Genomic DNA, 15,759 nt, shown 5'->3' with positions numbered 1-15,759 from the left:
ATAAAACAGCACATAACTTTTCTATTTCCTAGAACCCTTCCTCCAGTTACTTAAAATTATTTTGCAGGTTTGTACTTTTTTTAAGAAAGTATACAACAGATTCATCTAGAAATTCTATTTTACTTCCCTGATTGCCTGACTTTCTTTGGAGCTGTTCTGTGTGTGCATGTATATGAATCTCTGTGTGTAAGATTGTTACCTTCAACATACTTGCTTTCTAACTGTTAGACACTCAAGTATGTAAACGTGCATTACATAAACCTGAAATAAAGAGTTTTTGAGAATAGGGCAAATTCAAAGATGATTGTAACTTCCTCCTGGGAGTTGTGAGCAAAGGGACACATTAGCTGTGACACGCTTAGTAAAGAGCAGGGGCCATCGAAGCACATGTAATGCACATGATGGAGCTCTGAAGAATGGGAAGAACTGGAGACACAGAAAGCCGGCAGAGCTGCAACAGAAAGGAATGGAACTCTGAGGCCTGCGGTAGCACCATGACCCTAGAGAACATTGTGTCATTTCATTATTAAATGATAGAAGCCAGTCACAAAAGACTGCATATAGTATAATTCCATGTATTGGAAATGTCTAGAATGGGCAAATCCATAGACAAAGTAGGCTAGTGGCAAAGGGCTGAGGAAGGGTATGGGGAGACTGCTTAAGGGGTGTGGGGTTTCTCTTGGGGGTGATGAAAGTGTTCACAAGTAAGTAACGGTGGTGGTACAGCACTGTCCATCCACTAAAACCACTGAGATGCATGTAGTGTGAATTATAGATCAATAAAGCTTTTCTTAAAAAAAAAGAAAAAAAGCAGAGACAGAAGGACCTCAGAGGGAGCCTGAGCTGTAGGAGCTCAGTCACTAATTAGAAATTTTTTAGAAGCAAGATAAAATCCATACCAGATCTGTGCTCAGGTCAACCCACTAACTTCAGCAGATATTGCCCAAGCACCTGCTATGTGTCAACTACCTAAATTTAAAAAGATGCTACCCTTTTGGAGTTATGGTCTTTTACTAGAAAATAAAATATTTTTAAATAAACAGAGTACAATATTAAGAATGATTCTTGTCATTTTTAGTAGGTGACATGATATTGTACATAGAAAACTCTAAAGACTCCATCAGGAAACTATAAGACTTACTAAATAAATTTGGCAAGGTAGAAGGATACAAAATCGGCATCCACAAATTGATGGCATTTTTATATACCAATAATGAACTCTCTGAAAGAGGAACTAAAACAGCAATCCCATTTACCTTTTCAACAACAGAAAAATAGGATACCGAGGAATAAACTTAATCAAGGAGATAAAAGGCCTGTATTTGGAAAACTATAGGACATTGAAAACAAAAATAGAGGAAGATACAAACAAATGGAAGTATGTACCATGTTCATGGATTGGAAGAATTAACAGCATTAAAATGTCCATACTATCCAAATCGACCTACAGATTCAACACAATCCCTACTAAAATACCAATGACATACTTCACGGAGCTAGAACAAATACTTCAAAAATTTATATGGAACCAAAAAAGACCCAGAAAAGCTCCAGCAATCTTGAGAAACAACTATAAAATTGGAGGGATCACAATACCAGATATCAAATTATACTCCAAAGTCATTGTAACCAAAACAGCCTGCTACTGGCACAAGAATAGGCAAATAGACCAATGGAACAGAAGACACCAGAAATCGACCCAAACCATTACACTCAATCAATATTTGACAAAGGAGGCAAGAGCATACAATGGAGTCAAGACAGTCTCTTCAATAAATTGTATTGGGGAAATTGGACAGATACATACAAAAAAATGAAACTAGACCACCAACTTACACCATACACAAGAATAAACTCAAAATAAATAAAAGACCTAAATGTAAGTTGGGAAACAATAAAAATCCTAGAAGAAACCATAGGCAGCAAAATCTCAGACATTTCTCATAGCAATATGTTTACAAATACATCCCCTAGGGCAGTGGTCAGCAAACTCATTAGTCAACAGAGCCAAATATCAACAGTACAACGGTTGAAATTTCTTTTGAGAGCCAAATTTTTTAAACTTAAACTATATAGGTAGGTACATTGTTATTAACTTAATTAGGGTACTCCTAAGGCTTAGGAAGAGCCACACTCAAGGGGCTAAAGAGCCGCATGTGGCTCGCGAGCCACAGTTTGCCGGCCATGGCCCTAGGGCAAAGGAAACTAAGAAAAAAATAAACAAATGGGACTACATCAAAATAAAATGCTTCTGCACAGCAAAAGAAACCATCAGCAAAATGAAAAGAGAGCCCACTGTATGGGAGAACATATTTGGCAATGATACATCTGATAAAGGCTTAATATCCAAAATATATAAGGAACTCATACAACTTAACAAAAGGAAGACAAACAATCCAATTAAAAATGGGCAAAGGACCTAAATAGACACTTCTCCCAAGTGTACATACAGATGGCTAAGAGACATATGAAAAAATGCTCAATATCACTGATCATCAGAGATACAAATTAGAACAACAATGAGGTATCACCTCACACCTGTCAGAATGGAGGTACCATCAACAAATGACAAGTGCTGGTGAGGATGTGGAGAAAAGGAAACCCTAGTACACAGCTGGTGGGAATGCAGACTGGTGCAGCCACTATGGAAAACAGTATGGTGTTTCCTCAAAAAATTAAAAATGGAACTTCCGTTTGAACCAGTGATCCCACTCCTGGGAACATATCCTAAAACCCCAAAACACTAATCAGAAAGAATATATGCACCCCTATGTTCATAGCAGCATTATTTATAATAGCCAAGACTTGGAAACAGCCCAAGTGCCCATCAGTAGATGAATGGATAAAAGAGCTGTGGGACATGTACACTATGGAATACTATGCATGGGTGGACCTGGAAAATATTATGCTAAGTGAAATAAGCCAAACTGAGAAAGACAAACATCACATGATCTCACTTATTTGTGAAATCTAATGAACAAAATTAATTGGCCAACAAAATAAGAACCAAAGCACGGAGGCATGGAACAGACTGACATACCTCGAGATGAGGTTGGGGGGCGAGAAGAGATAAACCGAAGAACTTACATACTTATATGCATAGGCCATGGACACAGACAATAGGCTGGTGAAGACCTGTTTGGGGGGGCGGGGGGTTGAAGCTGGGAGGAGGAGGGGAAGGGTGGAAAATGGAAGATGTCTGTAATCTATCAATAAAAAATATTTTAAAAAGAAAAAAAAAGTATGATTCTTGCCCTGGCCAGTGTGGCTCAGTTGGTTGGAGCGTCATCCAAAGAATGCGGGTTTGTTTCCCAGTCAGAGCACACACCTAGGTTGTGGATTTGAACCCGAGTCAAGGTGCTACAGAAGGCAACCAATCAATGTTTCTCTCTCTCTCTCTCTCTCTCTCTCTCTCTCTCTCTCTCTCTCTCTCTCTCCATCCCTCCCTCCCTCCTTCTCTCCCTCCCTTCCCCTCTCTCTAAAATCAATAAGCATTTCCCCAGGTGAGAATTTTTTTAAAAATTATGAGTATTTTCTTATTTCCAGGAGTCTAGAATATAATGACATTATATTATAAAGAGGGAAATAATTTCTAAAGTATTAGAGAAAGATATAATGAGTGTTCTGTTAAAGCTGTGGAAGCCAACAGGACATAGAAAGCAGTTGGGCCTGAGGAAGGTCAGAAAGAGGGTCACAGGGAATCATTTGATATTTGCCCCAAGGGATGGGAATCTTGGCTTGACAAGGTCTGAGGGTGTTCCTTCATTCTTCATTCCTGATTTGAAGGGCCTGTGAAAGGCTGAATTGAAGGCAGAATCCTTCAGAGTCTGGAGCCTGCATGAGTGGCTTCTAGACTCATCGGCCCCACTCCTGTCCCAGGCCCACCCTGGGAGGAGCCAGAGACTGTAGGCTCTGGGCCCTGGAAGTACCATCTACTCCCCCCTCCCTGTCTACCCACCTACACCTACCACTAGGACCTGCCTTTTCTTCCCATAAGGGCAGGAAGAGTGTTAACAAACTGGAATCATTAAAAAGAAGGATTCGCTTCTAGATTTGGACCTGTGGGCCCCACTTCTATTGCTGCCAAAGCACATAACATAGTAAGACAATTACTCTGTCAGTTTCCACAGAAGTAAATGCGGAAAGCTTTGCTGCAAATGCACACAGTGTGGCAGCCTGTGGAGGAAAGCCTCCGGGTTCGGTCATCTGTAGGAGAGACGGTTGCCTTTTCAAAGCTGATGCATGGAGCTCACTTATGATTATGAGCTGTGTTCATCGCCACAGTTCTGACCTCATCATCCTTTGCATTCCAGCAGTTACCCCAACCTCCTGTGAAATAAAAGAGGGCGGCGAAAACCACACTGGCTCAAGCCCAGGGTCCACCCATCCCTGCACTCTGAGAATGACAAGCAGAGAAAACCTATTGGGTTCGAGCCCTAGCTCACTCAGCCATCAGCTAAGTGCCTGGGAAAGTTACCCCAGCTCTCTGGAGCTTCCCATCCTCCTCCATTAAGTGGGCATAGTACTAACAAGTTGTAATGGAAGATTCTCTGAAGAAGCATCCCCAAAAGTTCAGAGAAATTGCCTATGCATTCTATAACTTTCCTTGATGTATTTAGCCAATGAATGTATATTTATGCATATGTAAATATATACAATGTGCACACAAGTGTGTACATATACATATCTATATCATCACTTTATTGAAACTATCTTGGTTGCAAGTGGCAGAAATTTAATTTAACTGGCTAAGACCCCTGAAAAATTAAGGAATATTTATTGACTCACAGATGTGAAAAATCCACTGGCAGTTTAGTGTCAAGCACAGCCATATGCAGATTCTCAAATACCATCACAAGCTTGTCTTTCTTTGTGTTTTCTTCTTTGCTTTTCTCTGTGCAGTTAAATGGGTCAACATACATGATGCACTTAGAATGGTGCTTAGCTCATAATAAGCGCTGTATAAATGTTTTTTCATTCAATCTATTATTTCATTTAATCTCCCACCATCTTATAAAGCATGGCCTGCTATTGTCCTACCTTTACAGACAAAGTAACTGAGGCACAGGGACTCAATAGCTAATCAATAACCAAACTGGGCCAGGCAGTCTGATTTAAAAGGCTTTTCTTGACCAGTTCTCCAGCCTGTCCCCTCATTGGACTAGAACAGGAGACTGAACCCTGATTGTGAAAGGAATAGGAAACCTACATCCTCGAAGACAGATGCTTTCTGAATAAAACCAATGGGCAAGAAAGGCTGAGACACTTGCCACCAGATGGGGTACTATCCTTTCGAAATCTGGTGTGGGGTATATATTTTTTTTTCATTTTGAAACAGAAAATAAGTTCCTCCTTCTATAATCCATGCCTAGACCCTATGAAAGGCAGGAGTTACACTCACTTGAAAACTCTAGAAACAGGGAGTGGTGAGAATCTGAGTCCAGTACTGGTTATTCTGTGTTCATGACCCCAGGCGCCAGATGTTGGGATCCAACCCTAACAGGTCTAGGGGTTCCCAAAGGTGTGGATGGAGTTGGTGAAGAAGGAATGACACGGAGACAGTGTTCAGTTGATCAGCAGCCTAGCCACATTCTCCAGCCAGGTTCGGTCTTTATTGTCCTGTTACATCTGTATTTATACCAGTTGATTTTAATCCTATCCATTCTATTCCAAAGGTTAGGGCGTTTGTTATCTCCATTCCAAAGTCACTACTCTATTGTTCTGTTAAGCTACAAGGAAGTAACTGAAGGAGATTATCCTAAGTGATTGTTCATAGTTTAAGTGATTAATTACCCACCTGGCACTTAGTTAAGGGGTTTTATTCCCTTCCTTAGTCCTGTTAATCCCTAACTCCAGGGAAAAATCCCACCTGGGGAAACAACCTTTCTTGGAGATGTGACCTTGGTTAAAACACATAGTGCAAAGAAGGGGAGCAAACATATTAAGAACAGTATGCCATATACGCCAAGTCCCTTGAAACACATGCTGTGCAGATGTTTCTTCCCTGCAGCGACTGTGTCAAGCAGTAAGGATGAACCGGCTTCCAGCACACCCCTTCTAGTTTTTGCTCTTGTCTCCCCTGCTCTGTGCCCCACAAGTCCGGCCTATATGGACTGAGCCTCTGGGCTACCTTCCATGCTGACTGTTGGTTGGGTTTGGCCAGTGGTCCCTGCCCTTGTCGATTCAGGCCCCATGGTGATGATGGATCCCATGGTTGCTGGGCCCTGGGCACTTCACTACTTCTTATTGTTTTTCTTAACCCAACCACACCTTTGCAAAAGCCCCTTTGATTTATTCTCTTCAGTTAAAGTCTATGAGTTGCCATCTGTTTCCAGATTCACATGATGAGTTTTGTGACCACTCAGCATTTCTACCTCCATGAACTCCTTCCTGCATAAAAAATTATTAAAAATTACGCTTGTGACTATGTTGATATAAAGATGAATATAATCCAGGCAGGATTGTACCCATGGTTTTCTTCTGATTTTGAAAGAAATTAAAACATTTTTGCCCTGGTCACTGTGGCTCAGTTGATTGGGTGTTGTCCTATGCACGAGAGGTTGCCAATTCGATTCTGGGTCAGAGCACATGCCTGGGTCAGGGGCTCAATCCCCGGGAGGGGGCATGCAGGAGGCAGCTGATTGATGCTTCTCTCTCACATCAATGTTTCTCTCTCCTTCTTCCTTCCTCTCTCTCTAAAATCAATAAAAAACATATTTTAAAAGACATTAAAACACTTTCATGTGCTCCTCAATGTATCAGGGGCCTAGGCACTGAGCCTACTGCCATGCATAATGGTGTAGATGGCCCTGATTGTTTTTGGCCAGCGCCCTGACCAAGGCCCCCATCTCTTCTACCTGCATACCTGAAAGACAGGAAATGGACAGGAGGTCACTGTCAAGTTAAAATCATGATCCTTGGGTCAGATTTCCCAAAGAGCCTGTTTCAATATTAGTGAACACAGCGCCCTTGTCCCTTAGCAGATCCTATTTCCAAGTCACAGCTAAGATGACAAGATAACAGCAGGGAAGCACTAGAGCAGTGATGGCAAACCTTTTGAGCTCGGCGTGTCAGCATTTTGAAAAACCCTAACTTAACTCTGGTGCCGTGTCACATATAGAAATTTTTTGATATTTGCAACCATAGTAAAACAAAGACTTATATTTTTGATATTTATTTTATATATTTAAATGCCATTTAACAAAGAAAAATCAACCAAAAAAATGAGTTCGCGTGTCACCTCTGACACGTGTGTCATAGGTTCGCCATCACTGCACTAGAGTATCGAGTGCAGGATTGATGCCTGACTTGTTGACTATCACACTCCGTTACTAACCATCACCTTCCTCCTTGTAAACCCCACTTGGCATCTATGAAGGAGAGAACATGTCTCCTATGTTCTCATGAGGATTGCATTCTGGCTCCCAGTATTGAAAAGCAAGGCTGGAATTTGTTTTGTTTTATTTTGTTTTTATAAGAGAAATGAGAATTTTTCATGATCCTGCCTTTAATTGGCAGTGTGTTAAGTATTGATGATATTCAAGGATATAGTTAGGGTTCTATGTGCTCAGCCAGCTCTCAGTCTGTAACTCATGGTCTGGAACGTGTGGGTTCTTGGCCTAACGTAGGAAAGGTTTCACGGCCCGAGTCCAGGTGATTCTGAGAGCACATTATTAAAGATGGGGACAGTGAAACAAAGAAAAGGCTTAAGATAGAAGAGGTAAGATCCCAGCAACAGGAGTGAGCACAGAGTGGACCACCCAATGCAAGAAGGAGCCACGGGAACAGGAGGGAGCCACGCTCTCTTTCTCCTCTGGTCCCAGGCGCTTTGGGAGCCATAGGCTTCCATGCAGACATGGCCGAGTACAAGAACCACACAACACACAACCAGTCCTGAAAATGGCACAGAAATGGCAACAAGAAAACCCGATCGCAAAGATACAAATCTCTGAAAGGGGTAGACCCCAAGTTCCTGGGGAGCATGCGCTCTGCCAGGAAGCACAGCAAGAAGAGCCTGAAGATGCAGGCCAACAATGCCAAGGCCATGAGTGCACATCCTGAGGCTATCCAGGCTCTCGTGCAGCCCAAGGAGGTCAAGCCCAAGATCCCAAAGGGTGACAACCACAAGCTCTGTCGACCTGCCTACATTGCTCACCAAGCCTGGGAAATGTGCTCGGGTCCACATCACCAAGGGTCTCAGGCTCTGCCAGCCTAAGTCCAAGGCCAACGCTGACACCAAGCCCCAGGCTTTGACTGCGGCTCAGGCTCAGGCTCCCAAAGATGCCCAGGCCCCCATACAGGCTCCACAGTAGAGACCGCTGTCTGCTGATGCGAGGAAGGATCACATGGATCCCTGGGCTGCTGTCTACATAGAACTGGTGTCCTTCTGTGCTACTGGTACAAATAAGCCTGAGGAAGTGAGCCACGCTGGGCTGCCTGGACTCAAGAAACAAGTTACAGCAGATAAAGGAGGGCCCTTGAAGACAGGTTCAGAGGGTTAACCTGGGATGAGCGGCCACTGCCCGCTGCTCCCCTGGTTGCAAGTCTCATGGGGACCCTTAGAGCTTAGGAGAAAGAAAGCAAAACTACATGCCTGAGGAAAGGAGGGGTCTCTGGTGCTCAAGAAAGAGCACCCACTGGGGCATCTTTTGTCTTACATTCTTACCTGTTTTCTTAAGGCAGGAATTTTACAGGAGGTTTCAGGGAAGGGTCTCAACAGAATATTCAGCAGCTTTCCAGGTGTGTTCGTTAATATGCTAATGCATCAAAATGAGGGTAGCCCTAGCCAGGTTTGCTCAGTGGACAGAGCCTCGGCCTGAGGACTGAAGGGTCCCGGGTTCAGTTCCGGTCAAGGGCACGTACTTCGGTTGCAGGCTTGATCCCCAGCCCTGGCTGGGGCGTGTGCAGGAGGCAACCAATTGATATGTCTCTCTCATGTCGATGTTTTTCTCTGTCTCTCCCCCTCCCTTCCACTCTCTCTAAAAAAATCAATGGAAAAATATCCTCAGGTGAGGACTAACCACAACAACAAAAAGATGTTGCAATTTATTAGCAGGCTATTAACTATTTTGTCTCAGTTTCCCTCATTCCACTTGCCAAGGAATTTCTCCAGCTTCTTATTATCTTTCCTCACGACCATCTCCTGACCGGGCGGAATGAAATAGGCACCGTAAATTATGCTGGGAAGAAGGCACCACCAGACAGAAGTATTCTTAACCCTAAAACAAGCAGTTATTGGTTTTCGGTTGGAGGTAAATACTTCATACCCTAGCAAGTGTGAGACCAATGTCACTCGGATATTTTATTTTTGGCCTTTCTTTAATCTTCAGTTCTAATTTCAGGTTAATGCCAAATTTAAATCTCTACGCCTCTGGATCTCTCTGCGCCCCCTAGACAGCTGGGCCTTTGACAGATGGGAGGAGGAAGGAGTCCCGCAGAGGACAGGGGAAGCTGAGAACTTGCCCCTCAGTGCCCTAAATATCAGCCATAAAACTGATGAACTGTGGCAACTGGGTTGTCTGAGTTCATTCCAAATTACGTCTTGGTAAAGTTCATCTTTGTTTTCAATTATCACCCTGAAATCATACATGTTGAACCTGAGGTTCAGCATCCCAGCTCTCTGAATCTTCTTTGCATTCCTCTTACTGCTGCCCCCCATCAGGTGTGATGCCCACTTCACTGGATACCTAGGGCAACGGGTCCTCTCTTGGGGGAAAAAATACAAAAAAATTATTTTATTCTTTAAGGGATTAAATCTAAAAAGATTGTCCTGATTCAATGAATCCAAATTTTGATGTGTTGTGTTTTTAAGTGTATCCCCCTTTAACTATTCACAACCCAGTTATAAACTCGTGTTTATTTTATATCTTTTTGTCTCCATCCTCTTATGACTTTATAACATTTACCCTGACAAGTTTATAAAGAATATTGAGGTTGATACTTGCTGGTCTTAGTAGAAATTAATCAAAATCCATCTGTTCCTTTCTCAGCCTGGACAATTTCATTACCACTAAACCAGGGATTATAGGATTCTTACATCTTTTTTTCCCAACACAGCTCAGCTGATTGAGAAACAATGATTAAAGCTACTTTACTTAAGGAAAATTGTTTCCAATCTTCTCTTCTTGCAAGGCAGAGAGAGATGAAAGCATCTGATCCTGAAATATTTATATCCAAGGCTAGAAATCTGTATTGGAGACATGATGCATGATTGAATCAAAAACTTTTTATTTTAAAGTCATAGTTCTTATCTTTACACTTACTCTCCCCACAAGCTGGAGGAAATAGGCCCTAAATAAATTCACTGCCCTTATCCCAGGTAGATTTTTCTATCTTTATCTATAATAATAAAAGCATAATGTGCAAATCGACTGAATGACCGAACAGCAGAACAACTGTCCAGATGATCACGCTATGACACTCCCTGGCGCCAGGCCAGTCAAGAAGGGCGCGATGCAATTGGTCACGGGCCCAGCCATCGCCCCATGATCGCCCTGCAGAGGAAGGCCCAGGCCACCAGCAAGCGGGGCAATCAATTGGGGGGCTCCAAGATCGCCCCAAAGAGGGAGGTTCAGGCCACCAACCAGTGGTGCTGTGGCAGGTAGCCTGGACCTCCCTCTGCTGGGGCAATGCATCGCGGAGTCCTGGCTGGGTGGGTGAGGCCTACCTCTTTGGGGCAATCAATCGTGGGGCTACCAGACTGTGAGAGGCACAGGCAGGCTGAGGGTCACCTCCCTGTCAGTGCACGAATTTCATGCACCAGGCCTCTAGTTTAATTATAAATTCAGTGTGGCATAATACAGAGACCCAAAGATGAAGCTTCCCTTTCTGACACTGACTATTCACAGGGATAAGTATCTGTTATCCTTATGTGGCCTTAGAATGCCTGCTTTCAAATAAATGCAGAATACAAAGTAGAGGAAATAAGTCTAAGCCTCCCACAAGGTGGTACCTTGATCTGGGATTCAAGAAATCTAAAGGATCAGAAGTGATTACTAAAGAGTAATTCTGGATTTAACCAGCCTCAGACAGGTGCCATAAGTAACTATTCTGACTTTTTTTAAACCTAGTTTTCATGCATTTTCCTCTAATGCTCAGATCTCAAGCATACAGTTGGATGAGCTTTGACAAAGGTATACACTCACAGACCATTACTCCAATCAAGGTCTAGAGCATTCCATATGCTTAAGTTTTTCATGTGGCTGCTTAAAAAAAGAAAGCGAGACCAACTAGTGTGTCTCAGTGGTGAGCATCAACCCATAAACCAGGAGGTCACAGTTCGATTCCCAGCCAGGGCATAGTTTCAGGCTTGATCCCCATTAGGGGGTGTGCAAGAGGCATCCAATCAATGATTCTCTCTCATCATTGATGTTCCTATCTCTCTCTCCCTCTCCCTTCCTCTCTGAAATGAATAAAAATATATATTTTTTAAAAAGTAAGAGAATTATTATGTAGCCTTCTGCTGCAGGAATGAACTCCCCTCTAAATTCCAAAAGGAATAAACTAAAACCTGTGAGCCAGTTCCCTGGGAGCCAAATCTCATTGGAAACCAGTTAATGTCCAGGGCCTTTTAACAACACAACACAGGAAGGAACTGATCCTGATGGACAGACAGAGGGATGTCATCATGGCCCAAACTCCGATTAGAAGCACGATGATTCCCTGGGACCGACGCTGGAGCCTGGCAGCTGGTGCCGCTCGTCCTCTGAAAGGGAAATTGAATGAGGCGAGGCCGATCTGGGCCAGCCTGTTGGATGAGATTGCTTGGGGGTTGTTAGAGGCCCCAACTTCTACACAGCCATTAAAATTCCAGTGTCAGCAGCCCCAGAACTTGCCTCTGTGCTGGACACCAGGTCCTGTGCAGCAGGAAGGCAGGTACCAGCCTTTATTCCCAGCCCACAGGACACAGAGCCTCAGATGGCTTCCCATGTGGCAAAAGTCTTATTGCATAAAAGGAGAATTATAAATACTCATCCTTAGAAATTATGAAGGGCATATAGAGAAAGCCAAAGAAGTGGAAATTTCTCTTCATTCAGTAACTGCTGCTCGGGGACAGTACAGAACTAAGTGAGAGGCGTATGTGCTGACTGTAAAGTATAATGGAAAGAGTTGAGCCCTGGCCAGAGGCTCAGTTGGTTGGAGTATTACCCTGTGCACCAAAGGGTCATGGGTTCAATTCCCCGTCAGGGCAAATACCTAGGTTGCAGGTTTGATCTCTGGGTTGGGGTGTGTGCAGGAGGCACCAATTGCTGTTTCTCTCACATAGCTGTTTTCCTCTCACATAGATGTTTCTCTCTTTCTCTCTCTCCCTCTCCTTCTCTCTCCCCCTCTCTCCCTTCTTCTGTCTCTCAAATCAATGAAAATATATCCTCAGGTGAGGATTGAAAAAAAGAGCTGAATTATGGAGGTTGTTTCTCCTGGTTTGTTTGTGTAACTACGAGTTCTATACTCGCAAGTTTTATCGTCCCTCTATTGTGCGGCACCACAGCGGAGTCAAGGCACCAAACCTAGCTGAGTCCAAACCCCAGTTCTGCCACATGTTGAGGGTGACTTTGAATAAGACTTGCTTCTCTGTACTTCTGATACCATTGTAATTAGCTAGTTATTAATAATAGGAAAAGAGCAAAGGGAAGGCCAGACATTATAGGCATGGCATTTGGGCAGCTTCACCAGGAAGCTGCATTTTCACACTCCCCAGGGAACACTGGCCCATTCCCTGCAGATCCCTGGGGGGAAGGGTTCAACAAAGCAGGGATAGATGCATGTCCCGTGACATTGGGGTGGCATAGGAAAGGTACTTGCCTATCAGTTACATTTAGCAGCGTAGGGCCAGCGAGCGCTCTGTGTAAGAGCCAGACACCACATACTTCAGGCTTCGATGGCCAGGTCCCTGAGGTGTGAAAGCAGCCACAGAAAGTATGCAATGAATGGGCATGGCTGTTATTTATTTGTGGACACTGAACTTTGAATCTCATATAATTTTTAAGACTATTTTTTAGAGCAGTTTTAGGTTTATAACAAAATCGCAAGGAAGATAGATGTTCCATGTACGCCCTGCCCCCAGACATGCACAGCCTCCCCCATTACCAACATCACTCACCAGATGGTACATTTGTTATGAAGGTTGAACCTACATGAACGCATCGTATCAGCCGAATCCATAGTTTACCTCCCGTTTCACTTGTGGGGCTGCACTTCTATGGGTTTGGAGAAATGTGTAATGATAAATAGCCACCATTATGGGGTCACACAGCGTATTTCACTCCCCTGAACCTCCTCCGTGCTCTGTCTGTTTATCCCGCCTCCCCATCCCCTGGGAACCACTGATCTTTCCACTGTCTTCACAGTTTTGCCTTTTCCAGAGTGTCACCTAGGTGAAAGCATACAGCATGCAGCCTTTTCAGATTGGCTTCTGTCACTCAGTCATATGCATTCAAGGCTCCTCCTGTCTCCTCGCGGCTCGACAGCTCACTTCTTTCGGTGCTGAGTAATATTCCATTGTCTGGAGGTACTACAGTTCATGTAACCATTCACCTACTGAAGGATATCTTGGTTCCAAGTTGTGGCAATTAAAAATAAAGCAGCTGTAAACATCTTTGTGAAGATTTGGGGGTACACCTAAGTTTTCAACTCCTTTGGGTAAATATAAAAAAGCACAATTGCTGGATCACAAGGTAAGACTATGTTAGTTTGTAAGAAGCACCCAAACTACCTTTCAACGTGGCTGCGCCGTGTTGCGTTTCCCAGCATATGAGTCCTGTTGCTCCTCATTGGCCCCAGCATGAGGTGTTGTCAGTGCTCTGATTTTGGCAGGTACGCAGCAGTATCTCATGGTTGTTTTAATCTGCATTTCCCTCGTGACATATGATGTGGAGCAGCTTTTCCTATGCTTGTTTGCCTTCTGTAGATTATCTTCGGGGAGGTGTTCATTAAGGCCTTTGACCCAGTTTTTAATTGGGCTGCTTGTTTCCCTGATTGCTGACCTTTAAGTTCTTCGGATATGTTGGTTAACAGTCCTGTATCAGATATCTTTTGCTGAATCTCATATAATTTCCAGGTGTCAAAAAATGTTCTTCTTTTGATATTTTTCAACCACTTGAAAACAATAAACAACATTCTTAGCTCACAGGTTGCATAAAAACAGGCGGTGGCCAGATTTGGCCCACAAGCCAGAGTTTGCCAACTCCTCAGTCAGCGCACAGGGTTGCGTATTAACTCATGCAAAGCCCTCCGACCAGGGCCTGGCACAGCATCAGCACCCTTTCCTGCTCGGATTTACTGTCATTATCTAGTGGAACGTGATGAATGCTACGCTCTTCAAGGTTCTGGTACCAGTAATATTTCCAGAAAGTTAACCTTATGGGCTTCTAGTTTTCAGAAAAATATAGGGGCTTTCCAAGAGAAAGTGATCTTTGTGTCTTCCTCTGATGTCTAGGAAAGGTGGCGAACACTGCCTCCAGATGTGGGTCCAACATACAAAGTGCGGCACTGGCGAGATCCCATCACTTCAGGAACGATTTTTTAAAGCCAGTGCTGTCCATTTTGTACATTAAATCCCACAACGAGATTTATTTACAACATTAAATCATTTCCTTGCTGCATGGCTCTATTTTTAACTATTAAAATATTCATCACACACTCTAAGAACCTAACACCAAGTGTTTTATGACCTCTTAAAGGATGGCTTCTTTCAAAAAAATCACTTTCAAATGGGGATGTCAGTCTCCACGTCGGCCAAATAAAGAGTGATCCATTGTCAGATATTAAAGGAAATAAAGAAGATACCATTGCTCCTGGAAAGACCACTAGACATGGATTGATTAAACATAAATGTATGTGATGAGCAAAGCTGTGGGAGAGGGAGGTGGGGATGACAAGTGGGGAGGAATCTGGGGCAAAATGTGTTTGTTTCCCTAGTGCACAGTCTATCGTCTAAGACAATGGTTCTCAGCAGGAGGCAACCTTGGCCCCCGCCAGGCAGGTGGCAGTGCCTGTAGACATTTCTGGTTGTCACAATTGAGTTGCGGGGTGGGAGCTGCTACTGGCATCTAGTAGGTAGAGACCAGAGATGATGCTAAATTTCCTACAATGCACAGCACAGCCCCCCACAACAAGGAACATTAACCCAAAACAGTCAATATTGCAGAGACTGAGGAACCCTACTCTTTGGGAACCCACTTCACATCTGACTGTGTCTTGCTTTCACTTTGAATTGGCCATTACAAGCACATGGCAAACAAAACGCTGGGAAGTGGCCCTCCCCGTGATTCTATTAAGGATCACAATTCAATTTGATCTCTCCAGCCATCACTTTTTCAAAGGCGTTGTGATAGAAAAATTACAAGATTCGTGTTCGTTTAAACTACACAATTTAATTCAATTGCCCTGAAGAAAACTGGTACCAGATCACCAGAAGATGGCTGAGCAGCTCATGCTAACCGGTGATTCAGTTTACCACAGAGGTAACCTGACAAATGTTTGAAAGCTAGTCGGCTAAGGACATCTGTACCTACTGTATTAATTTGGATCCAATTGTACTCTTCGTTCTCAACCAAAATAAATCTGCTCAAGAACATGAGGCTCTTTTTAGACCAACACAAGGTGAAAGGAGAGGTGAAAATTTAATTCCATCTTTTTACAAAGAATCAAAATACTAAGCAGGAGAACTGATAAAAAGCTTCCAAATTAATTTATGGAGAGTCAGAGTAATTCTAATTGATCTTAATGTAATTTAAAATTGTAGGTATACTAATTAACATT

General features: G+C 43.3%; 1 pseudogene; it reads left to right on the top strand.

Moving 5' to 3' along the window:
- Window positions 1–7,855: 7,855 nt before the first annotated feature.
- Window positions 7,856–8,312, top strand: LOC118667876 (annotated as a pseudogene).
- Window positions 8,313–15,759: the final 7,447 nt, after the last annotated feature.

This window comes from Myotis myotis, unplaced genomic scaffold (assembly GCF_014108235.1).
Source record: "Myotis myotis isolate mMyoMyo1 unplaced genomic scaffold, mMyoMyo1.p scaffold_m19_p_13, whole genome shotgun sequence".
NCBI lineage: Eukaryota > Metazoa > Chordata > Mammalia > Chiroptera > Vespertilionidae > Myotis > Myotis myotis.
This window is presented reverse-complemented; position numbering and strand designations above follow the sequence as displayed.